Source organism: Larus michahellis, chromosome 12, assembly GCF_964199755.1.
Source record: "Larus michahellis chromosome 12, bLarMic1.1, whole genome shotgun sequence".
Taxonomy (NCBI): Eukaryota; Metazoa; Chordata; class Aves; order Charadriiformes; family Laridae; genus Larus; species Larus michahellis.
In genome coordinates this window covers 12,978,876-13,005,351 of record NC_133907.1, presented here as the reverse complement: position 1 = coordinate 13,005,351, position 26,476 = coordinate 12,978,876, and positions in this window count along the sequence as shown.

The following is a 26,476-nucleotide window of genomic DNA, read 5'->3' as shown; positions in this document are numbered from 1 at the left end:
AAAGGCTGATGAAAGATAAATTTTGCAGCACCGAGCACATTCTTCCACAGCTGCCCCTATGCCGGGGGAGCTGTCAATGCAAAACAGGTTGCCCAGGGAAGTTGTCAATGTCCCATCCCTGGAGGTGTTCAAGGCCAGGCTGGATGGGGCTTTGAGCAGCCTGGTCTAGTGGGGGGTGTCCCTGCCCAGAGCAGGGGGGTTGGAACTAGATGATCTTTAAGGTCCCTTCCAACCCGAACCATTCTGTGACTCTGTGTGAGTTCACGAGCATTTGTGTTGAAAACACAGGCAACGTTTGGCTGTGTAGGTTGTCCCGGAACTGGCACACAGGGTCATCTACCGAATCAGTGTGCAGCTGGGCAGTGAACTGGATTTGGAGCCTCTCCATGAGGCAGGTCAGACACACAACAGTGTTAACCCATCCACTACATCAACAAAACGTTGTTCCAAAAGATGCCGAAGTATTTTATAAGCTGTGGACAGGGCATTGATGTCTCTGAAACAGTTATTAGATACAATTCAAAATGGGAAAAAGAAGCAAGGCTGATAGCTGTTGCTGTATGTACTTGATAGCCAGGCTCTTCTAAAAACACAGTGGCACCTCATGTGATTTTTGAAGCTGATTTACTATTCCTGACATATGGCTTGCACTTGAATGGGAAAATGCCTTGTTCCAAGTAGCGTCTCCGCTGGGCGCTCACCAGAGCCCTAGGAATTAGTGTTACCGGATCAGGCCACTGGGTTCATTCAGCCCAGTCTTATTCCAGGCAATGGCCAGAACCAGATGCCACTTCAGCAGGAAGTTTATATTTTCTTGGAAAGGACAATTATCAGATAACTCGTTGTTAAGGGAGACTTCTTTCTTTCCAGTGCAAACTGACTTATGCCTTGCAGCTCTACAGCCTAATGCTGGGATTTGGATATAATACGAAGCAGTTTTTCTAGGATCTGTAGGGAATCTGGTTTAAACCTGCTCAGATAGAGCCTTAAAGGAGACTGGGGACCTGTGGATTTTGTACCGTGGCACGGAGGACTTTTGTCTTGGGACTATTTTCTTTCTTCAGTGCTTCTCAACCAATGTTTTCCATTTGACAACTGATCTTTGCACTGGCCACATATTTAAACCAAATAAACAAACAAAACCCGCAGTTTCTTCTTTCCCTATAATTTCTGACCTGAGATGACACAGGCTTTGACTGGATCAGGTTACGCTGCATACCGCTGCACATAATGCCACAGTTTTCCCCAAGACACTATTTAACTGCCAGCAGGCAAAGCTTGTTTAATCGGGCTTGTTGTGGGACACATCACTCTGGCCGCCCCTACCTCTGCACCACTCTGGCCATGGCGTCCCATCCTCCTGCTGGAGGCTTAGCAGGACGTGCCCTTTTCCTTTTGCCTTGTGCACCCTCCTTACTCTTTCAGGATAGCCCTCCCAGTAATTTCATATCTCTAGACAGTGTGCTTGAACTTGAAAAGTGTGTTTCTGGATCACAAAGGTCCGATGCAAACAGCAGAGCATGTAGAAACGATAGAGCTGGACCAGTCAGGTCACAGTCCAGCTGTTGCCAACTCATCTGCTTCTGATGTTGCATAAACACATGCTTCACTTCGCATATGACTAAATAATTTACAGTGTTTTGCTTACCTTTATTTTTCCCCCTTGTCTGTAATCCTTTAATGTGTTTCCCCCCAGTTGAACTGTCTCTCGGACCCTGAATCCTGGTTGTCCCAGGACACAGAAGCACGCAAGCGTTTTCACATCAGATTAAAAACTCACCACAAAAACTTGGAAGCTTTACCTCCTGGTTCTCTCTTCTTCTTTGGACTATGCAGAAACTTTATCAGTGTTTCAGTTATTAATAGATTGTTTTGCTTTTCTTAATATTTAAGGCCTTGTATGACCCTACCAATAATTTACAAGAATTTTTGTATGTCTGTGTTTTAATTCCACTGGCTTCTGTGTCAGTTGATGAGCTTTGACTGGTTAGGTTTACTTAATATATAACTAAACAGAGACAGTAACTGAATGTGGTTTACTCAGACATGTAGTTTCTTTCTAGGCATATGATTCATCATCTGTGAGAGAGACTGCAGCTGGACAGCAGAGACTTTGCCGGAGTGGAGATGAAGCGCGCCCTCTTTTCTTGTAGTCTCCTTGATTCCTCTCCCTATCTTCCAGCCTTTTCAAAAGTCTTCAGAAATATAATACTAGCAAGCTTGACAGGATCACAAAAGAAAAACATAAAAATTCTAGGACCTTTAGAAAAAAAATAATGAAAAATTCGTGTTGATCATAAGTTGGCTGAAGAGTCTTTTCTCAAGTTGTCTCGTGGCCCATATGTAAACTTGTATATAAGCATACATTTAATGTCTATAAGCAGCGGCCAGCCTTCTAATAGTTATAATGTAGAATATGCAGGAATAACTGATGACGTACACATATGCATTTAATTCTGTGCTTAAAAACACAAGAGAAAATATTCACCTTTTACAACTCCTAATTTTCTAAGGGAAATCCAAGTGGTGGCCGTCAGTTCGCTTTTGTTTAAATGTCCCAGCCTGAAGAAGCCTGGCTTTGGGTACTGAACTGGAATCTTTTGCATGCAACTAGATATCAGTCCAGCAGCAGTTCTGAACTAATAGTCCTAGTTCTCAGATCCAGTGATGATATGATGTTGCATGTGGAAAAAGAATCCTGCCTTAGGAATTTAAGTAGGATTATTTTCAACAAATATGTGTGTGGGTGTGCATGCACCAAAACACATGCATATAGACACACGTTGTTGAAAAAATATTATAAGGCCTTCAGCAATTTTTTTTAAACTGGAAATGAGACGTGACTTAAATAGTAAGGATAATTACCTATAGGAGCAGTTTACCAAGGGAAGTGATAAATCCATCATCACTTGGATTCCAACTTCAGATTGGGTCTTTTTTAGAAAAAGACCGTGTGTCAGCCTCAAAGTACTGCACAAAATTGTATTTACTTATTTAGAAGTGAAGCACAGCCTTCTTCCCTGGACCTGGGATTCTGTAACCTATTTTACGTGGGTGGTTGTAGTAGATGTTCATAGTGCTCCTTTGGTCTTGCAACTTATTTTTCCCCCACCTCCAATTTTAAAGAGCTTGGTTTGTTAGCAAAACGGAAAAAAAGAAAGAAATACTCTGTCTGTGAAGACTGCTTGATGTGTACATGCTGTGCCAGGCACCTACCTGTTTTTGCCTTTGGAGTCACTGCTCCAATCAGTTTTACACAGTGGTATTAGCATTGACCAATACTTAATGTTTCAGAGGAAAGTGAAAGCCTGCTGTAGAGAGAATTACTTCAGGATGGTTACCCGTAACAGTAAAGGTGGAAGGAGAGGGTCCCTCCAGTGATTACTTCGTGTATGGTGAAATCCAGTCAGCTTTAGCTTCTATAGATATACATCGTATCGCTGCTCATAGAATTAGCTAGCTTTTCTGGCAGTCCAGCCTACTATATTTGTCCCTGAATTTGTATAGCCGTGAATGCAAGAGCTTGGCTAGACATGGTGTGAAGACAGTTTTTCCTTGTGTTTTATTTCCTTACAGTGGTCTGGGCCATTGTGTGCTAATTCTGATACCGTCTTACAGGCTTTAGTCAGTATTCTGTAGAATCTTCTCTGTCCCAGTTGAAGTAAACACAGACTTTGATGTTTCCTGTCAAATTTCAACAATTTTTGCAAAAACCCATCGATGCCTCTGACCTTTCATGTCGGGCTGCAAAACTAAATACCTGTTAAGTCTATTTGGTACCATTGGAGTGATGGTGAGGGACCATCTTAGAGATGTTTGAGACTCCTCAAACCAGGACAGAAAGGTTGGGACCTGAAATCAATTCTGTGTTCGTGGTTTTGGCAAAAATACTTAAGCCTGGTGGCATCTGAGTATCTCTGTGAGCCTGAATTAGGTGATTTTCGGTGAAGTGAACCTTGGGCCTGATGTTTGTGCTGAGGACAGCTCAGGATGTGGCTCTTTGATGCAGAGGGGGTGGAAAGGTGCTTCATTTCTCTCCCCAGCCTCTTCTTTGACCCTACCCTACTGCAGGCTTAGCCTCTTACTTGGTGGTTTCAACGGATGGGTCAGGAATATATAGGCATATATATGATTGTTATTGTAAGACAGGCATATATAATGTTGGATTATATTGTTTGCTTTCTGGATTTCTCAGAAAGTGTTCTTTCACCCTTGTGAAAAATCTGAAGATGGTCTTTGTCATCTTCTTGCTGAAGATTTCCCCCTCCCCACCTCATTGTGTTGGTGAGAACAGAGCTGAGCTTTGGTTCTTACACCCCTTTTAAGGTAAAATAATATTAATAAGTAATAGTGCCAAGCAAAGCTTTCTGGAATGTTTTTCATGACAAATGCTATTGTATCATAACTGAATCATTTTTGAGAAATCTGTTTCTGCAAATCTCTAAGTTTGTGAGATGATGATTTTACAACAAAGCATTCATTTTATCCTAAGACATATAAGACACAAGACTTACTGCAGTCAAAACCAGTCTGAAAGATGAACAACTTTTTTTTTCTTTTCCTTTTTTTTTTCTCTAGTGAGAGACACATATATGTAAGGAAGAAACGTTTTCTCACCTGGGAAGTGGTAGTCAGTGTTTCCTGTGCCTCCACTCTTCAGAACAACTAATTATAATCACGTTGTGTTTGGTCTGTGGAGAAAGTGTGTGTTCCTTGTTTTGGGGAGAGATGCGTTATTTACAAATATTTTTCTTCTAGCTGGTCCTCTTTAGGAGAGAATTGAGGAAAATTACCAATCGTATTAGTGCTTATGTTGTTCTGCACTCTGATGTACTGTAGGAGTAAAGAGCTTTCTTCAGCACGGAGGAGCACTGATAGAGCTTATCCTTTTGGCCTGAGACCTTCAGAAAAGTTGCGTGCTTAAGCACCTTGGTCTTCGGTTGTTCAAATAAATGCTTTAAAGTAATCTGATTTCCAGAGAGTGGCAGCATATGATTTCTGAGACAAGGGTTCCTTCAAGATGTCTCAAGTCAGCTTCCCCAAATGACTTAGTCTCGAGAGAGCCCTGTTTATTTGACAGTGATGTGTTTCTGTCTGTATCATGTTTTACTTAAGGAAAAAGCATTTACTTTGTGAGGAAGACAGTGGATGTTTTCTGCTTGGGAAGCTGATGCATGTGGAATAATTTTTCTGGCTTCAGTATTTCATATTTATATTGAGGTACTCTGTCTTTTTTGCGGTTTTCTTTTACTGCACTTCCAGCTTTGCAGGGAAGGCTAGTTTTTTAGCTTCCAAGGTGGATGAATTAATAAAAACTTGGTATGCAGGAATGTGTTGTCCGACTTAAAAGGCAACAGGACAAATGTTGGTGCCTTGGAGTCAACCTCTTCCCTGGGTTCAGCGTCCCCTCCAGTACCTTGACACTTCTGCGTAATACAGCTCGGCTCCTTCACTTGCGTTGCTCCTCCGTTCGGGTTGAGAGCATGCTTTAAGCCTGATCGTTTACTGCAAGTCTATAATTAAGGTCTTGTATATGTTCAAATAGATCATAGGCAACATGGGCAAGAGATGTCATCAGTCATAATTTCCATAACCTAAAGATATTTATTTTTTTGGTTACACCATGTATTTTTTTTTTCTTATTATTTTGTGACTTGGCAGAAATATTCTTTTAAAAGTAGGCCACCATGTCCTTTCCTATGTTCGTTATAAGTGGGCTGCTAGGAAAGCCCCAGACTGCAAAGGCCTCTATTTTTGGTTTCCTTTTGCAGTATGAGGACAGAGTTTCCTTCAGATACAGCTCTAGCCAGGGAACTCATCTGCTGGACTACAGCATATAATTTTAGTTAAAAAGAGACAGGGAAAAAAAGATCAACTGTAATCTATAGTGCCTCTTCACTATTATGTATCTCTGAAGGTCCGTGTAATGGAGCAGGCGCCAGCAGCAACCACTCTGCAGTTAAGGTCGCGAAACATCTTCCATTATGACACTGTTTTCAATGCTTAGGGCCTTTGGAAAAAATTACCTATTAGGCTGAAATTTTTCTTTCTTGGTGACTGTCAAAAATTATGGCCTCTCCAAAATATTGAGCAAAGTCGATCCAGCCATTTCTTTTGCATTATGTGAGAGTGAAAAAACCTCTGAAACCCCAAGCTGTGGAATGAACAAAACACGCACATATAATCCAATACTTTCCAAGTGGCAAGAAAAAATATGTCTAAAAACTACAAAGTATTTCAGACCTGGGCTCTGAAATTCTGCGCAACTCGAGTTCACATTGAACACTGCAACTTCCGCATGTGAAAAAAAGGCTGGGTATTTTTTTTCCTAATTACTTTTATGAATATAAAATGATAAGAATGTATTGATGATACTTGAGATGGGATCTGTATTGAAGTTATGCCCCATTTATGCCTTTAATGATATCTCATTGTGCAGTTTGTTCTACTTAGGGGATTACTTCTTCCAAGTTGATGCTGGAAGATATTTCAAAAGGAGTCGCTAATCCCAAACCTGCATTTCCTGTGTTAACTTTCCTACATTTTGCATCATGTTCTAACTATGAAGCTTTACTTTGAAAGGGAAAAAGTATTTCGTTTATGAAGATAGTTATCAAAATAGAAGCAGATGTGCTTTTGTACTATCATTCCAATTTGGCAAGATGCTGTCTCCAAGCTCACAATTACATCAGCAAAGTGTGAATTTTATGGCCTGTGACAATGTAAAGACTCTAAGAGTAAATGTAGAAGTCATCCAGAGCTGCTTCTGCTCCATAAGGACTCAATAAACATTAAAAGTTCTTTGGTGCAAATTCTGAAGAAGCTGCTAGTAGCAAATAAGAATAAACAGGTGAATGACAGAAGTAAACTATGCATTTTCTAAGTGCAAATGCGCAAACCCTGGATTGCTACTGTAGAGTTTCATGAATTTTACACTAGTGCATCAGTACATGCAACTTAGGTGAACCATGGCAAAACGTGGAGGGTCAAGCTTGTTTTCTCTGTGTTTCTGGAGCAAGTGGCATTGATGTACTCTATGCCAGGTGTAATCACATTGCATGCAATTTCTTAACATAGTCTTAAAAATAGCTTTATTTCTGAAGTCGGGATGGAAGAAAGGTAGCTAACTAAATAGTGTCTAATACAATATATATTATTTTATCTTATATTTTAGTATAACGGGAAGCTCTGATGTAGCGTAACATTCATACGGGTATGGCAGGCTTGATGCAATCTATAGGAAACCAGCACCTTTTAGAGGGGCCGCTGGAGGCCAGGGCTCTATGGTTTATAAAATTCACCCTGGAAATTTAGAGAGAACCATACCTGAACGTCAGGGACCCCAAACTTTTCTCAGTTGCAGGGATCCCAGAAGATTGTCCATCCTCAACTTTTTATTCAGGTTTGCTGCCTCTCTGCTGTAACTGAGGGCAATTTAATCATTTGACAAGCCTAAAATAAAAACACCTCTTGCTCTGGCAAAGGGGTTAAGTTTGGGAGTGAGATTTTGGGAACAGGTTTACAAAAGGGGAAAAAAAAAAACCCAACAACATAAAAGTCTGTGAAGTGCAGACTGAAAATACCTGGTGTTAGCTCTGATCCCTGTTGGTGCTTCGGGAATCCCTGGGATGTTCTCTGCGCTGCTTCAGCAGAGGGATGGTTTAAGAGCCGTGCCTCAGGCAAGCAGCCATCCAGCACGTACCCCATGCAATCTCATCTCGTGCTAATTAGACTTGTGGCTCCCCTTTGCTCCCCTATTTTCGCAGTTATTTTTTTGTGGCACTTAGGGCTAAGCAGAACTGCTAACACACCAGTTGGTTGCAGGAATGTAAATGCAGCCCCGCTTAGGTGGGCCTGGAGCCGCGGTGTTCTGTGATTGAGGAATCAGAGTACAAAGTCACATTAGGCTCACTCTGCTCTCTGGAAGGTCGCTGAAGGGCTGTCTTTGCCGGCTTCCTGGGCACTATGGGTTATGTGGAGGCTTTTTTGTGCCTTTGTTACGATTCAAATGTTTTTATACCACCAAAAGTTATTACTACATAGCATCTTTGACAATGTCCAAAATTAAGGTAACAGCTGGGTTTCCATAAAGACCACATGCGATGCAGTAATCGGGAAGCCTGTTTTGGCCCTTGCATGACGCTGGTTTCGTTAATGTAGTACTGGAGCCCCAAATGCAGCAGCTTCTGCTGCCTGTGCCGGAGTGTGAACAGTTCTCTCCTGATCCCAAGAAATGAGTCTTTGCCTGGTTCCAAATATTTTTACCAATTTGATTCTTATTAGTGTCCTGATTGGTACACGATGAAGCAGAAAAGCTCATTATGTTATCGATTTGTTCATTTTTTAGTACATTTCTTCAGCAGTTCTGCAACTGTAGGTGATTCACTGGCATCTTGTTCTACTGCCATCGTTATTTTTGTTTGCACAATTTAATGTATTTATCGAGTTAACAACAGGACACTTGAAATTGTATGTTGGACTTACATTTGATGATTCCGCTAGAAAAGTGAAATGCTGTATGTAATTGTCTGTGTTCTTATGAATTCGTCGAGAAAACTACTGATGTGCACAATTTTTTAACGTGCTCCTCAGTCACTTAAAGTGTCGGTCCCAAACTAAGAAGAGAACAGGAATGCTTCTGGAAAAGGGAAACGTCCAGCTGAAATTGCGCGTCTAAATTTTGGACCCTTGGTCGTAACACTAACATTATATTAACAGAGGTGTAATTAAATCATTTACTGTCTGCTAATCCATCCATACTCCGGCATCTGTCGTTACCTAGTGTTTAATGACTCTTGCATTTGAACTGAACTGGTTTTAGGTGTGTATTTGCACTAACTGTAAGCAAGGCAGAACACCACAAAGGGAATACAGAAAGAACCAGCAGTTTGGACCACAAACAAGAAAACTGAACTGATTTGGTGTAAATGCAGCTGAATGCTTTTGGAGAGAAGCAGTCTGAATCTCCCAGGTGCTCATTAGAAGTAGTAACCTGGAAAAAATGAACGCAGAAGGTTAGCAGCGATAAAGAAAAAAATAGACCTACATTCTGAAAAGAAATGGTGCTTTGTAATGCATGTCCTCAAAGGCATCAGTGGGTGTGATGCTATAACTGCTATGAGCAGAGTGGGAATGGAAGTCCCTGGGCACCTGTTTGGTTATTTTAAAGCAAGTGGCTTGATTTTCTTGTCGCTGCGTGCAGTGGGGAGAGCTCGGTGGCTTTCAGTTTGTCTGGGTAATCAGTCCTGCGCAGCACCCTAGGATGTACGTACATACGTATGTTATAGCTTTGTAATTCAGAGAAGTCGCACGTGCCCGCAGTAGGTGGCTAGTCTATAAGGTGCATAAATTTGGTTACAATTGCCTGCTGAAATAGTAAGTTCTTTCGCTTCCATTTGAGAGAGGGAAAGCTCTCTGGAGCGGAGCTCAGTCCCTAACAGCAATCCACCAGGCAGTCATTGCACGCTGCCACAGAATTCAAACAGCAGTGACCTCGGCCTGCCACGTAATAAAGATTATCTTTTTCCACGTAATGAATAAACAGCGTTGGGGGCTAATTAGAATCACACCGCGTTCATTCTGAGCGAGGATGTGTGTTTGAAAATGGCTTTTAGCTGTTTGCAAGTGAAGGGTGTATGTGAGGGAGCGGAGAGGATGATCCCATCCTTTTTCCCTATGCGTGTTTTCCCTCCCTGTGTCTTGCTGCTTTATCAGGACACACAGAGGAGCTGGCCATGAGACCTGGCTCCCTCCGCACGTCAGGGACATTCCGTGGTGAGTCTGGATGCCTCCGGGGTTACTCAGCCGGCGTTGTCCTAGGCAGGACACGGACACCGTTCTCTGCTGGAGAAGAGGCAGCGGGGAGGGCCAGGGGTCTCCCCAGTAGCTGAAAGGAAATCATTGACAAGTGGCCGATCAGCAACTCGCTCAAAATGATCTGCCTCTTAAATGCTCTCGGCAAACAGCAGGGCAGGGATTTGTACGGGTTCTGGCACTGCTGGTGGCTATATAAATTAATACAGGTTATAAGCGGGGCCAACTTGTTTGTAGAGAAGCAGGAGCCAACCCACAGAAGAGCTGCTTTTGAATTTTGGACACTGAACAAAGTTTTAATCTCCAGTAGGTCCTGTATTTTTTCTTTTCCCAGCCCTCCTCTAAACACCTTCCTTTATTTATTTATTTTTTCTTTTCATTTGCTTCTGTCTCCCTTTACATTCTTAGATCTCTAATAGCTCAAACATGACTGGGCTTCGGTCCAGACTCCTGGCATGCGATGCCCAGCCTTCTCTGGCCTTGATCTGACTACAGCAGGCCACGGCTGGTTTTCTGAACAGCCAATAGTGAGAAGAATCGAGTCTTTTTTTCCAAATCAGAGGGTGATGTATCCCGATACAGGAGCTGTTTGGATTTAAAAAGCTACAACAAAAAAAAATAGTAGTTTTTTTATTCCTCAAAGAAGCAGTCGGAAAATTTATTGTGTATTAATAAAACCGGTTTTAGTAACAAATAATAATAAATGGGAAAAATTGACTTGTGATTGACACTGATTTCTAAGCCTGTTTGCTGAAAAAAGCATAATCAAAAATCTTCGCATTTCAACAGTGTTTTGACTGAAGGTGTGTTGTCTGTGATGGACAGTGTGACAGTCCTAGAGAGCTTACAGCCCAATCCATCAGAAAAAGAAAAAAAAAAAAAAGAAAAATGAGATTTTGGAGAAGGAGATGCAGGGATGGGGAAAGAAGAGCTATTGCCATTATGCTGCTTAAAAAAAAAAAAGATGGGCAAATTAAGTTACTGGTCTGGTATCATCCGGGAGGTTTGTAGCAAATTGAAAATAGAAAACAAACATTCCGATTCCCAGTGAAGTCCTTCAGCTGTTAAACCATCCTTCTTTTCTGTCCTGTTCCTTATATATCCCTCATTAGTGTAGTTCCAAGCGTCTTACTATAGTGCCTTGAGAGATATGACTGGTGTGTCATGGGTTTATTAATCTTCTCCTTTGTTTGGAAGGGCCTGGTCTCTGGCTGCAGTCTCTACTGTTCGGAAGGCCTGTTTGGAGGCTTTTTGTCTTTCCTTGATTTTAAATATTTGTGCCATTCTGCACTTATATTTGAGAAGGAAGGTGAAAAGGTGCTATGAATGTAGTACTGAAGGCAGTAGGGATTGTGGTGGTCCTTAATTCCTGATGATATTTGTTATCATTTCAAAGCAGCCTTCATTTCAAATATTTAGATTTTTGGAGTCTAGGCATGAAGGTGAGGACGGAGATGTAGATTGCTTAGATTTTCTACTGAAAGTCACTGAAGATACAGGGGACATGTTTGATGTGCTTGCAACAGTCCGTGTTACTGACAAGATGCGCTGAAAAACTCTGCTGTGAATTTGAGGAAAAAAGGCTATTGCTGTGAAATTCCTGCCGGTATCAGTGTTACAGCTCAGGTTTGAAAGCTCTCCCTTTCTCATCTACTCCAATGCTGATCTAAAAAATCACTAGTACTTACGGTCCAAAGAAACGATCTGCCTGCCTGAGCTTTGCATGATACGATTTTGCACTCACAAAAAGTTTATTTCTGTTTTTGCCTTTGCGGTCTGTTTGCAGCAGTGACAAGCTTGTGACCAGGAGGGGGGGGATAAAGGGTAAGACAAGGAGTTGCATGTCTCAGTGAGGAAACTGCAGATGTAAAATAGCACCCACAAAAATGTTTGCTACATATGCAAATAAGCTTTAATGGTTTAGCACGTATATATCACCTTAAAGCTGGTGTGCGCTTGTCCGGTGGAAAAAAAAGGGAACATCATGGTGACGTCCTCTTCTATTTTAATTCACCCTGGTTAACGGTGGTAAAAGTTGATCTTTTGCTTTAGTTTCCTCAGGTGATGCCTGGGCTTCTTTTCTGCTTACTTTCAACAGGTTTATGAAACAAACAGCACAAGCACCTTAGTACCTCTGTGAATCAGATCCAAAGCCTCTCTCTTCCTTCTCAAAAGACATCACTTTAGGTCATGCTGAACATTAAGCATGAGCTCAGTTCCTGGTGACTTCAGGATACCGTTCACAGCAGCAAATGGGTCAGGCGCAGAAGGGATCTGGACACTTAAGTGTAGAGATGAGATATCTAGACCTGTTGTTACTGTGGCTACAAAGCGTGGTAGGATGACTATGAAACTTAAAGCCATTCTCTAGCCTGCGAGTGTCTAGGATGGTATTTTGCAGAGCTGTTGGGTGCTGCCTCCTTGCAGGCCCCTGCAATCTGCTACTGCTCTGAGAGTTACCAGCGTGCTCATAGTCTACCGTGTCCTACGCGGGCACTGTGGCTGTAACGGTCACCCTAAATGTCACGTAGTGCTGTGTTCGAGTGCTTTTGCCCAACTGCAACACCTTCTGGCATCACCAGCCCAGGGACTTACTACTTGACGTGTCGTCCTTTGAGTTTGCTTTCTCGTCTTCCCTCCTCGCCAGCAGTTGCGCAGGAAGATGGGAGGGTTCGGAGAGAAGGCGTTACGCGTGTGTTAACTATTGAAATGCAGCAGGGAGCCGGGAGGGATTTAATGGCAGGAGGGGAGCCAGCTGGCCTGTTTAAAATACTGGGTTTGATGCAACAGGCAGATTATATTCTATTGAACAAATTTACGCTGCAGAGTGAAACTTTATGAAGCTTGGGAAGGCAGCATGGACTCAGGGAGTAAGCGCTGGATGGGGAACAAGAAACTCCTTAGTTATAATCTTGCTTCTATCAAAAAAAATTTACCAGAGGGCTCTGAATAAAAGATTTATCCTCCTCAGGAGCAAAGTGAAGATGTTGTATTTTCTTTAGCTCAAGTTTGTAGCTAATTAAACTTTATATAACGTTTGTTATGTGTTCTGAAAGTGTGTTTCATAAACTGCAAATTCACTTTTTTTTGGTTTAAAAATCCCCACCCCTTAGTTATAAAAAATGGCATGAAATTGTGTTAATAAGGAATTAATAATTATAATGATTATTATTATTTGATAATAGCAAGTAAAATTTATTAGCAACTAAATACTTTAAAAAAAAAAAATCAGTGCGTTCAAATAAGAAGTTCCTAAGTCCCCTTTAATAAATAGCTCCTTCTGTAGACACTCAGCATAGAAAGCTGATTTGAAACAGATCTATGGTGGAGCTGCAGTCCATCCGTGGAGACTTTTAAGTCCATATGGCGAGACTGCCTAAGGAGTCAAATACTTTGTGGAAGGATCATGCAATTAATCAAAAAAAGTAGTAGTGTTTTCAGTTAATTTAAATCTATTTAGTATTTTTCTAGGTGAAAAAAGTATCTCCACTTCAAAGAGCAGGAAAAAATTGTCGTGGTTTGCTGTTTATTCATTTTTTGGTGGCTGGCATAATCCATATATTTTTAACTATTTTGTTCAATAAAATCTGTTACTTCTTAGTGACAGAGAAAATCGCATGACTTAAAAATAACAATGTGCTGTATCTTTAATATGGTTTTCCTTTATCAGATATAGAGCACCCAATAAAGCCACACAGAGCAATTCAGCTTTCATTATCCTTGCTAAATGGAGAGAAGTTAATTTATTTTTCCTGTAAGACTTTTCAAAATTATTGTTCTGGGTGGCTGGAGCAAAATCTGTAATTCTGTAGATATCCTGGTGTTAGCAGCATGCTTTGAATTTATTAAATGTTGTCTATATTTGAGGCTTATTCTAAATATGAAAGTTTCGTTGGCATAATTGGTTAAGAAGATGGAAGATGTAGGAGCTGGATGTCAAATCAACACTATTATGCTAGTAGAAGTTCTTCTGTGGGTGCTATTACACAGGCAAAGTCCTTTTCGGAAGAATTTAGGGGAAGGGAGAAGCAATGGCAAGGATGAACCGTCCTGGCGTAACTCCTTGGTGGAAGCTGCCGCACTGGCTGCGATGAAGTCTTGCTGTGTGAGACAACAGGTCCATGTTCCTACGGGAACAGCGGCATCGGGGATTTCAGGATGGCCTCTGAAAAATGTAGTCTAATTAGTAAAAAGCAAACAAAAAAATGCTACAGAAATCTTACTGCAGAAGGAGGTGGGTTGCTGTGCGATGGGAGTAAGGGTTTGGGAACAACTTCTCTGCTGTGGCGCTGAGGATGCCCGTGGTGGGATCCAGAGGGCTGGCAGAGAATGCTCCTTGATTTGCCACCTGTGTAATGTTTAAATGTGTTCCAATAAATAACCTTAATAATATTTTGGCTTGCCTTTTCCTGGGTTTTCCAGTAGAAACAGTTAGCTTAGCTTTCGAACTTTGTCTCTTTTTTTTTTTTTTTAATGTTTCTATGCATTGGAAAAATATACTTTATGTTTGCAAAACACTGGCCAGATCGACCTTCTCCCAAACACCCTCCTTCTTAAATGAAGAATGGATTTGAGAATGATGATGATTGCTTTTTCCCCCCTCTTACCGTAGTATTTAGAAATCCCGGTGAAAGAATGATACCTGATATTAAGAAACTGAGACTCAGAGATCTGAGGCCATTTCCTAGCTCTTCTCTCCTGACCTTGCTTAATTAAATTGCTCAGTCTGTCCAAGGCTGAGTTCCCTGCCTCCAGTGAAGGCATGCGTCCTTTTCCTTGCCTCTATGATTATCGGGGAGAAAGCGTCTTGTTATGTTTATATAGATCTCTTGAAGCCTTCAGCTACTATTGTGATATGAATATAAAGAGCTGACGCTGTAAGTACTGTAGGGTAGCTGAGATTAGGTTTTGGATCACTGCCTGTGATCCTGTTATGGCTAAATACGCATTAGTGCTATATATGCAAGTGAACAGCCAGGGTTAACACCCCAGAAAGACAGAATTTCTCCTGATACAGCTTTGTATGCTTTCTATAACATGGCACCCTCCGCTGGAGCCAATTCACCTTCTGTACGACATCTTATACAATCAGGACTTAGGCAGGGCAATTAAATGGGATTTCTTAAGTGGCAGCAAAAGAATGTTAATTGATGTGTGAAATATAATTATCCTCCTGGGCTCCTTGGCTTTCTTTTGTTCGTGACTGGTTTTGATTAAACAGCTCTACTTTCTGGGCCTATTGTATCCATTCACCCTCTTTTTTCTTCCTAGAAGCAGGCGATGTCTAAAAAAGGCTGTCTACTTGTGCATCCCAAATATTTCCCAAGGCAGGAAAAAAAAGGGGAGGGGAAGTGCAGGCAAAAATCAGTCATCCTGCTTGGTATGTGGGTCCTTTGCCGAATGCTGTTTTTGGGTTGGAGCCCTGCATCTGGACTCCAGCTCATGCCAGCTGAAAAGGAAACTTCTATTTTGTTTGCTTAAAAGGCAACAAGTCAATGTTTAAAAAGGCAACCTGAGGGGATTTTTCAGGGACTTGACCTGATTGATCTGGAAAATAAGTTAAATGAGGTGTGGCCAAGAACTTCTTAAAGCAATCATGCAAATACTTTCTTACCAAGATGGTCAGGAAGCGAGAGGGTGGGATACTATATGTTCTGCTAAGCATTGCCTCTAAATCATTTTCCTTATTTTTGTCCTGGTGGGCTATCATAATGCCCTCCATATGGGTGATTATAGCCATCAGGATATGCAGTAAGTTGGATATTTGTAGAGAATGCTTCTTCTGTATGAACAAATGACATTGTGAGAGTGGGAAGAAACCAGAACTGAACCTCTGTGATGGTTTTCTCCATCCTGGATCTTCGGATTATTTTAAAAAACCCCAACTTGACAGGGTATTAGGGTAACGATGAAATACACTTCCTCTATCTTTCCCAGCACCAACAAAATAGGCTTCATATCAAGAATCGGGGTAGGCATTTTAAAGATTTATACTATTTTTTTAATTCCTGAAATTGTGAATTCTGATGATATATAAACTTATGTTGAAAGTCTGCTGTGGTGGTGTTTGCTAGCAGTTTGGCTTTCTGGATACCATGTCATATGTGCCCAACAAACATAGAGCTCCAGCACGTCTTTACGCTGAGGAAGGGAAGGTCCTGGCGTTCTCCGATAAGGGGGAAGTACAGGAGGTTACGGGCTAAAACCTCCTGTGATCAGCTGAGCCTCAGGTGTCCCGCAGTTGGCTGACTTTGCCCTGCACATGGGAGGGTGCCTGTCCGTGTTTAGGGAGGCAGACAGGTAGTCTGTGGCATGTTTGGTTACTTTGGTCCTGCAATTACACTAAGCTTTGCTACAAAACCATGTCACACCAAGATAGGGGCTCCCTTTCCAGCAACAAGACCATGGCTGCATGTCCCGATGTACCCCAGGCTCCCAGCTAGTACTTGTTGTTGTCCATGTGTGCCAACCTCTCCTCATGAAACTAATTCCCTTTTTTTTTTTTTTTTAAAGCATTCATATATTTTTGGATTTCAGAATATTCCATAGCAACAAGTGCCAGTTTAAATATGTAGCTTGAAGCCCTCTGTTTCGTTGGGTAAACCCTAGTTCTTGCTTGATTAGAACCAGTGAATAACCATTCCCTAATAACTGTCCGCGTAAGGCTGATGGTCTCATAGTTGTTACTGAGTTCGGTTTTTTCAGACCTCTGCTGTAATCCCTCTTTAGTCATCCCTCTTTTCTAGAAGCCTGTTTAGTCTTTAGTCTGTCTGCTCCTTCCTGTTCAATCCTGTTGGGGTTTTTTTGTTGTACTTTTTGGAATTCTGCTGTTACATTTCTCTGAGGCAACTAGAACTGCATGTGATAATCAAGATCTTGGAGCCAATGGTGGTAAAATGAAGTGTGTTTTTTGTCAGTGCAGGTATCTGTTCCCTGATGCAGACAACAGTGTGATTGTTAAAGTGGTGGTTTAATAATATTGGTCAGAATTCAGCAGCTATCAGATGGATTAGAGTCCCATAGTGGAGCGCGCTGAAAACCAAAGGTTGAAGTTGCATCTTTAGTTTCCAGAAGGAATTTGAATCCACATTCAGTACATTAAAAATGTACAGACTGCTGCCTTACTCTAACATCCCATCTCATTTCTTTTTTCCATTAAAACGTTTTGATTTTTTGCCCCAATGTTACATGAAAACATGTTTTGAAATGTTATGAATGTCTGGCAAATGATTTGGGTTTGGATTTTTGCCCACCTGTATTCCTGCATGGCCCGCGCGCTTGTGCAAAACTCACTTTTGATCTTTTACGGCATGAAAATAATACAGCGGTGGCCTGAACTGTGGCTGTTAGTTAAAGATAATAAAAAATGAAAGTGAATCAATTTAAAATACCGAAAGGTCAAGAGGCAACTGAAGGATAGGGAGGGAGGGACGGGATGAAAGCTGGTTCCAGGCTGGGCTCAGAATGCCAGAGGGCAGCAGCAGCTCTGAGTCTTACACTCCAGCCCGTGGGTTTAAGGTGTACTTGCCCATATTTCTGCTTTTCCAGAGTGCTGCCGTATGCCCTGTCCATCCAAAAATGCCAGGCATTTGGTAGGAAATTGCAGATGCTCTGCTTCTCTGTGAAGTACAGGCTAACATGAGTCACAAAACTGCATTTTAGTGACAGCTGAGATAAATGACACCTTTCCCAGAGCCTGGAATGCAGAACCAGAAACTTGGGGTGTGCATAAATCACTTGCAGGAGTTGGGGGGGGTTTGTGTTTGACTCCTTTCCTGGCACAATCCTAAGCAAGGAAGAGGGAAATGGAGAAATCCTCACTTAGTGGAGCTGCTTTGGTGGAGACAGTCACTAGGTCCCCTGATACTGCAGCTCTTGTTCTAGCTCATTTAGCACCACAACCCTCCATAAACCAAAGGGAGTACAACATGCCTAATGTAGCGTGAGGAGCAAGGCGGGGTGCGCCCGACGGTGGAGATTTACTGCTGCCTGATGGGCCTCGGTGAACAGCATCCTCCTCCCCCTGGAGAACCATCACCGCCTTCTCTCCCGCTCACACATTCACGTGCGCACACATACACGCGCGCACATGAGCTCCTGAGGATGCACTTTGAGTCTTTTGTTTTCCCTCATTAAAAGTGCCAAGATGCATGTCAAATGCCTGGAGCGGTCTCCTGCTTTATAGTTTTATTGTAGTACTATTATGACTTATCTAATTTATTTTCTCCTCTTTGTGTGTGTGTCTTACTACTTACGCTGTGAGTGTTTATGTCAAGCGGAGATAATCTCTTTGTGTGTGTTTCTGTCTACATATGTATCTTTATTTTTGGAGGCGTTCTTAAAATGGCCTGACTATTTGCCTTTTCCCTCTTTTTCATGTATGTGAAAGAATTATTGAAGGGGCAGAACCAGCCCTCATTCCGAATCCCATGCTGCTATCTCAATGATTTCAATTCTGTAGAATCACAGCAGCATCTGTGTTTGCTTTCAAATTTACACAGCTGTATACTGCAGGTATAAATTAGTTTAATATATACTGAGGTGTGTATAATGTCAGTGAAGTTGGCACCATTCTTTAGAAAGGAATATTTATTGACTTAGGCCTTTAAGGTAGTAGAGATGATCAATTTTTTAATCATGTCCATTAATTTTTATTTTTTTTTCCATAATTGGACTAGAATTAAAAATCCTCTACGCCAGTGTGTATATAGACTAGATTGCAGTTGCTGGAGCACTGGATCATCTTCAAGTGTTTTAGGAAACTCTGCTCTATAACGTCAGCAAGGATGCACGAGACATGAACTCAGCCAGTGTGAATGCCATGCTCACGTCACCTGTGTGCCAGGCCTGGACACCAAATGTGAGTACGGGCACGGGAGCAAACAGGCTGATTTTGCTGCTCTGAGCCTGCCTCATCCTTCCCTGTGTGAGAATGAGCCCTTTGAAACCTCGTCCTTTCTCAGAAACCTCATCTGTGTCTTCCTCCCACGACAACTAGTGCTGGCTTCCCTCTGGCCACCCGGTCACGTCTGATGGCTGTCAGCGTGAGCCACCTCCTTGGCAGCTTTGCCAGGCAGCATCCCTTTAGCTTTCTGCATTGTAAATTTTTCCGATCAATCTCTGCGCACGCAGAGATTCCTGATGTCCTGTAAGAATCCTGATGTCTGCTAACTCTTCTCTCGCCACACTAACGTTTGGTATTTCACTCTGAAAGGCATCTTGGGCTACTGTTAGCAGGAAAATTGCTTTGCGTAGTAAGCTGTAATGCATTGTACTGTATTTCCTCCTGTACAGCAAAGCCAAATGGTCTAGTAACTTGCATTTCCTTTCAAGCAGCTCTGGCTGCTTTGGCACTAACTGTCAGTGCCAGACTAAAACTCTAGCGAGGAAATCTAGACTGAACACTGCTCTGGGGCCAGGACCTTGGTTTCGTGACTCATCCATTTGGCGAAACACCCACCTAAAAAGACTAATTCTGCGATGGCCCCATGTAAATGACATGAGACGGACTCTCAGCCAAAATACAAATCCTGTTTCCACTTGTTGTAGGAACAGGGGAAGTGGATCTGCCCCCAAACAGACTGTGAAACTGGGGCAGGACGTTTCAGTATCCTTTTTCCTCTACGTTTGCCTTTGCTCCTACGCTTGCCCTTCCTTTAGGACCCTTCTAACCTTTCAAATGGGAAAGGCAAGTGGCTTCCTGTCCCGCATGTTTATGGAGTGAACTGGTGCGGGCTGGGTTTGAGGGAGGCTATAGATTTCCTGGCGCTCGGTCAGCCCTGGGCGTCCCGGCCTTCTGTGCAAACAGTTCTCCCAGCCCCACCTCGCTGAGTGTTTGCCATTGCGGCGTCTTACAAGAGGCTCTTGGGAAGGCTTTTATAACCCACGAAACAGGGTCCATTTACTATAGGATGAGTTCACATCTTGTCTTTGAAACTCAGAGAACTGAATTTCTCTCTATCTTTTTAACAGGTAATGTTTTATATGCTGAAACATACAGCAAGCTATATCTGAGCAGAATGTGTTTGCTGTCAAAAAGAATAAATTGGGACCCTCTTACCATCTCAGCTGCTGGTGGTACGTTTATGGCCTAATTTTGCTTGCTTCAGATAAGTCCGAATGCTTTGCAGTGGAAACGAATGGGCTGAAACATGCCTTTCTAACACTGTTATTAACCTGACAGTCTGTTGGTTCGTTATGGGATTGAAATCTCGTGGGAACAACTCTCCGTCTCACAGCAGAACTGACACACAATCCGATGCAGCTGATTTGCCACGGACAGTCTTCAAATGTTGAAATCTCGGACTTTCTAAATCCGGGGCTGCTATGCATGGGCACACTTCCTGCTAATCGTGAGGCATAAACACTCAGCGGCTCCAGACGCTTGAAGAAATAAACACACTGACTCGGTATTAATATTTCATCACAACACGCTAAAGTTAAATCTCGCTGATCCAGAGTGACCTGCAACCACTCAAGAAAATGTTTCTTTTCTTGTTTCTTTTTTATTTTTATTTTTTTAAATAATTTAACTTTTTATGGGGGAAAATAAGAGGAAATGGTCTCCTGCATGGCAGGCTTAACGTGGCTAAGCAGAGATGTTTCAGCTGGAGCAAAGCTGCTTGCGTACAGAGCTGTTGCTTTGGAGGAGTTTGTAAGTTCGAGGAGGACAGTTTAACAGCTTTGCTTGTTGTCTCTGCCACGAAAGGTGAACCAGACACACTTAATGCCGCGGAGTAACGGAGTACACAGTAACTGCATGCTTGGAACAGTAGCTCCTTTAAATATTCCTTGATAGTCATGGCTGGAATGCAGTGTAGCCTTGAGAAGGCACATGTTTCACATCACTGCTATCAGAAAACCCTGCAGTCTCGTCCGTGACAGACGACCTTAATGCTGAACCCCGCTCTGAGCTAATGGGGTTACAACCATGAGCAGGTTTTCTACAACTGGTGCCCAAGGAGTTTCCAAGCAGCATTATTTGAACTGGATAGCAATGATCTGATCTTAAACACACTGCATTTGGTGTATGCTTTTCTGTTGAACACAGGTGACAGTCAAACCAGAACTTATCACAAGGCCGGTAGGAAATCTCTCCTGGGGTTGTTCTGCAGAAGCGGGTGGGTCGCAGCCCATGCGGGTGACTGGGTGCTGGAAGCTGGGAGCACAGGCAGCCAGGCAGGGTCAGGAGAATGTTGTTGACCTTAGACACTGACCTCAGAGGCAGTTGTTAACGTGGTTCTTACAGCTCAGAAGTAAAAAATGTCATCTTTTCCACGAATTAAGCTGGCCGTATGTGACCTGAAACTACTCAAGGTGAGTCAGTGTGTTACCTTATATGCCACCTAGCTAGCGAGCCCTTCACCCCCGTTTTTTGTTGGTGTTTGTTTTTCTGTTAGGATAAAGCAATTGAATTAATGTAATAGTGGCCTCCCCCTCCCTTCTCCCCCTTGTTGTTCTTCTGAGTTGCTGAATGTTTTTAACTCAAGTCTTAAAGAATTATTTAATTTCCCTTGTTTTGGAATTTATGTTCTCTTATTTCATTTGATTTTAATAAGTGCTAAGCACTCTGGGATATGCACATGAAGGGTGTTATATGTGTCAGTCTCTGATCCATTGAAACAGGGAAATAAGATAAAGGATTCCTTTTGAGCTGAGTTAGAGGCAGGCAACCCCAGTGACCACACGAGGCAGTGGGGAGCATCAGAAAAAAATTGTGAAGGGAAACGTTAGCAACTCTTAGTAGCTATAGCTGCTCCAGCATTTTATCAGCTTTACAAGGGCCCCAGTAAAATATACTAGGGGAAAATGTAAAACTCAAGTGCATTTTAAACAGTAGCATTCTGATAAACTCAGGATCAGCTGGTTTTGATCGCAGCGCAGTTTGGTGCAGGAGCACCACTTATGCATTATGAGTGAGGATTGGAGGAAGCTTAAAGCAGCTGTGCTTCTATATTTGCTCACTCTCTGTATTCAAACCTTGGCTTGAGAGCTCAAAGGAAATGAGATGTGTTTTGCATAACCCAGTTGCAATCAGTGGAAGCACCTACTAATCTGCCGGTACTGCTTCTGACCTTTTCGGGACCTGATTCCTTATCAGAAAATGAAAACATTTTTAAAAGAGGAATGGACTTGTTTATTTGGGAGTTTTGTGAAAATTCAAAATGCATTAGTGAAAAGACAGATTTATGCAAAAAGTCATATGAGACTTTTATTCTCCTGGCCAGAAGAAGCTGAGGTTATCCATAGAAGTGTCTATTTACAAATTGATCTCTGAGATTATTTTGTAGATTTCTTCGCTTTCACTATTTTTGGGAATGCCTATAACAGTGTATATCCTGATGGCATTAAAAATAAAAGACGTTCTGTTATGTCTGATCAATAGCCATAGATTTATTAAAGTATGGTTCTTCCTCTAAGAGTTGAAATGTAAAATGAGGCCAAAGGACTTGAAAAACAGAGGATGGGGAAGACCTTGAAATGTGAGGCTTTAGTCTTGAGAACTTGGAATAAATCATGATCCTTCACAGAAATCACTACTAAATCCCAAACTACCCTGCCTCTTCTGATCCAAATGTTTGTTTAGTAAGGCTGCAGTACAAGAAATAGATCCTGAATTATAATGACTTAGTCTGTGTGCCCCCACCTCCCTCCCAGTTTTAGCATCCATCTGGGAATCAGTTCTTCATTTTCTCTCTCATTTTCTGCCTTCTTATTTCAGGGCTTAAATAATCAGGCAGATCTGCAGAAACCAAAGAATTCAGTTATATGCAGATTAATAATTGGATGTGAAAAATGGATATCAAATGTCGAGCAAAAAATCTGCAGGGGATTTGGAAGCCTGTTCTGCGTTAGCGAAGCAGGTGCTGAATGTTTCCCGAGTTATTCTGGAAGAGCCTGCTCCTTTCTGCACGATCTGAGGGCATGGAGGCATTTCGCCGCCTTTCATCTACTGGAATGAGGAGCATTGCTTTGTGCAGTTCAGTTGAATACGCGCACAAAAGCAATGAAATTAGTCCAGTTAATTACCTATCAAGACTACTGGGCAGGTCTGGGCTTTAGCTGCAGTTTCCAGCAAAAAAAAAAATAATAAAAAGCTCTAGCCAAGTATTTGCAAGAGTTGGGCTGTAGAGGATTGTGAAGGTGACCATACAGGGACATGGTTGCCAGCCTTTATGTAGAGGGGACTCTCTTGAAGTTGAAGTGGCAGCAAGGAGAGCCTTTCTCTCCTCGTTCTGGGACACTTTCACCCTCCTTCAATCAGGGCTAAATGGCAGGTTTGCTCACATATGCTCCCCTCTCCTTTGTAAACACAAAATCCCTTAAACAAATAGTGGACAGATCTTTTTTTCACTCTTCTGTTTATTAGAAGGCCTTAGCTAATCCCTGTGTTTACGAATAGTAGGGTGTGTCAACCTACAAGCCAAGGGAGTTAATGAAATTCATCTGTTCTCTGTTTTCCAACAGAAGTGAAGGGAGGAGGAAAGGCCCAACCAACCTTCATTGTAAGGCAGCAACATGAGTAACAGTGGGGTTTGCAGGCAGAGGCATGAAAGGGAGAAGAGGGTGGGAGGAGGTGAAGCGGCTGGATGGGAGAAATGAAGGGAAATATCCCCCCTTCAATTAGAGTAATTAAAAAGTAGTAAAAATAAACCACCCAAACGAGAGTCTGGCCAAAACAAAGTCTTAATGTACACTTATGGTTTAAAGAGTCTGCCGGAGGCCACCACCATGTGTTGCCACAGCCCTCTTGTGTCTGTCTCTGACATGAAGCAAACACCAGTTCAGGAATGGGAATGGGGGCGGCTCTGGGAGCGTGCTCCAGCTGCAGCGTGCGGCGGGCTGAGCAGCCAGGGCACAGCGGCGGTCGGAACAGGGCTGCCAAACGCCCATCGCTCTGGCTTCCACAGCTCCAGCCCTCAGCGTGCAGCTGAAGTTCAGTACACCAAGTACTAGGAGAAGCTGCTGTAGTGTTGAGTTGATCCATGAAGGGAATTAAAACCCCTCAAAGTGGTAAATTCCCATTTGCTTCTCTATGAAGGTTGCGGCCACTGCCTGTTTTACTACCGCATGGCTTGTTTTCTCTGGTCTCATTATCTATGCTGTTCGTGGTTTTTTTCTGTTTGCCTTCTTTGATTCCCAGGAAGAATTGGCAGGGTGAAATGACTGTTCCATAGGTGATTTCTCCCTCGTAATTTGTTTGTCAGTGTAGATGCATTTTGTCACATGAGCTTCACTGAAGCGCAGTAGGAACCAGCCACGTTGAACTCCTTGTTGTAGTACGTTTCCTAGGAGCCTTGGCCCTGCCTCCCCATGCATCTTCATTAAGCTGAAGTACTTCTGTCACGTTGCATTGTGCTTCTGTGATGTGGAAAGAGAAAGTGGCTGAAGAATGAGTTAGATTCTTCAAATCTGTAACTGGAGATTTAAAATTGTGTGGAAAAAGATGGTAATTTGAACTTCTGGGAGATGCCCTAATCTTTGTCTGCAGTCCAGAGACTCTGTGACGAACAGGCTCAGTGGCAGGAATTTTTGGCATTCCCAGTGCTAGGGTCAGTAGATGACAGTTCTCGGTTGTAATCCCCAAAACCATTTCACAGAATAATAAGCATGTTCTTTCTGAGGCTGCTGTACAAAAGAGGACAAAACTGTGACGTTTGATCTTTGCAATTCTAAAGGGCTAAGATCTATCATTCTAAAAGTATTAAAAGTTTTTTTTTTTTTTGCATTATAAACTCTGATGAGACAAATTGGCCAAATCTTGGGGCAGTGGACTTGGAGCACTGGGGGCAGTGGTTGATTTCAGTGCGCAGAGGCAGCCCTCCATGCTGGCTTTGCATCTATAACCATCCCTTTACTTTGATTTTTGGTGTTTATCTCTGAAATTTTAGTCATCTGTAATAGGAAAACTGAGATGCTGAGGGAAGAGCTGTCCTGAGGGTTACACAGTTTGCAGTAGGTCTGTTATCTACAGTGAGTGTTACACAGATGTTTAGAGTTTGGTTTCAGGGTGCCCGAGAGGCGGAGTTGCTCTGCACATGCAGGGATGATAACTCCAAGGTAGCCTACTTTGGGATTGATTACTAATAGAAAAAAAAAATAAATCAGCATAAGCATTAAATAAAATCCCAAGAATTTTCAGATTACTGTTCCTTTGGTTTTTCTTCCTTTTTTTTTTTTTTAACCTGTTGTCTGTCTGTCATCCTGCTTAGTCTGTGAATTCATAGGGGCAGGAGCTGCTTGTGTGTAACCCACTGTACACAATTCATTTTTAATGTGGCCGCATCTGCAGTCGCACAAATTCATGACAGCTGCAGTTTTGATAGCTCAACCAAAATACAACTGAGTAATGAGAAATAAATTTATTGTACGCTGGCCATGTTTGAGAATCACTGCTTTAGATGTGCGTGTTTTACAAATAATTAATAAGCCAGAGCATGCACTTATTCCCCTTTGGGCCAAGTACTCTTTCCTATCAAGAGTCTGAAGTGAGAGGGCAGGAATGTGCCAGGAAATAAAATATCTATATGCACCACTGTTTTCAGAAAGAGCGGACTTTGAAAAGAAGGTTTCAGAAAGAATGTGGACCTTAAGTCTGTCTTTCCTTGGCTGGGGTTAGACAACAAGTAAATGTAAAAAGTCATGATCTTCACAAAGCTCTGCTGTGCCAGCCCTCACCAAGCTGAGCCTCTGGGAACTGTAGTGACAGGTTTGTTTCAACCTAAATCAGTCCCTGTTTCTGTTCCTGTTGGCAGGACGAGCCTGCGTTGCCTCCTGCTGCAACCCGAGCTTGAAAACATCAGCTTTTATTTGTGATGCATGTAAATACAAATAAAAGCGATTTCTGTAGGACTTCACAGAAGCACCCAGGTAATCTGCAGTACGACTAAACTATCTGGTTTTTCTTGCTCCAGATAGCCATTTCAGCAAGGCCAGTATTATGCTGGGCAGAACTAGCGTCTTGCATACCCGTTAGGAGTGCGCTGAAGCCCTTTTGTTTATATTCTGAGAAAACCGGTCACATTTAACGTTGAGGGATGGACTGAGAAGGCAATACCATGGCAGAGTCCACAATGCTATGTGCTGAGTCCGTTGCAAAAGATAAAATATGAGACTGAGATCCATCTTAATTCCAAAAAATGCAGATTGAGGCTCTCTAGGAAATTTTTTCCAGAGCTTGTCAGTTTAATGCAGTGGCAAGGATACCTTAATTGCTGGTCTCTAAAGCAGTAATACAAGTTACTGCAAGATATATTATTAGTATGGTGACTATAGGTAAACTGATGAAATCCACAGAATAAATAAACTGTGTTGGTTTTTGCTCTTTATACAGAGATGAAATCTTGCAGCAGTGATGAAGTTGTATTCAGCTTTTAACATTAGCTCTAGTTTTTGAGCCAGCTATCGAGCCTGTGAGTGGTCTGGTAGGTTCCCTGGCAGAGGACAGAGACGAGGATCAGTTACTGGGAGGGGAGAATGGTACTGGTGCAGATGATAAGGAATCTAAATTAAACCATAAGAGAAGAGAGAAGACGACGCTATAATATTTAAAAATGGCAAACTAAATAATATATAATTTACAGAAAATGACAGGGTAATGCTGGGACTATTTTTAAATCAACAGCAAATTAGAATTCAAACCTCTGATAGGTTTAACAGATGG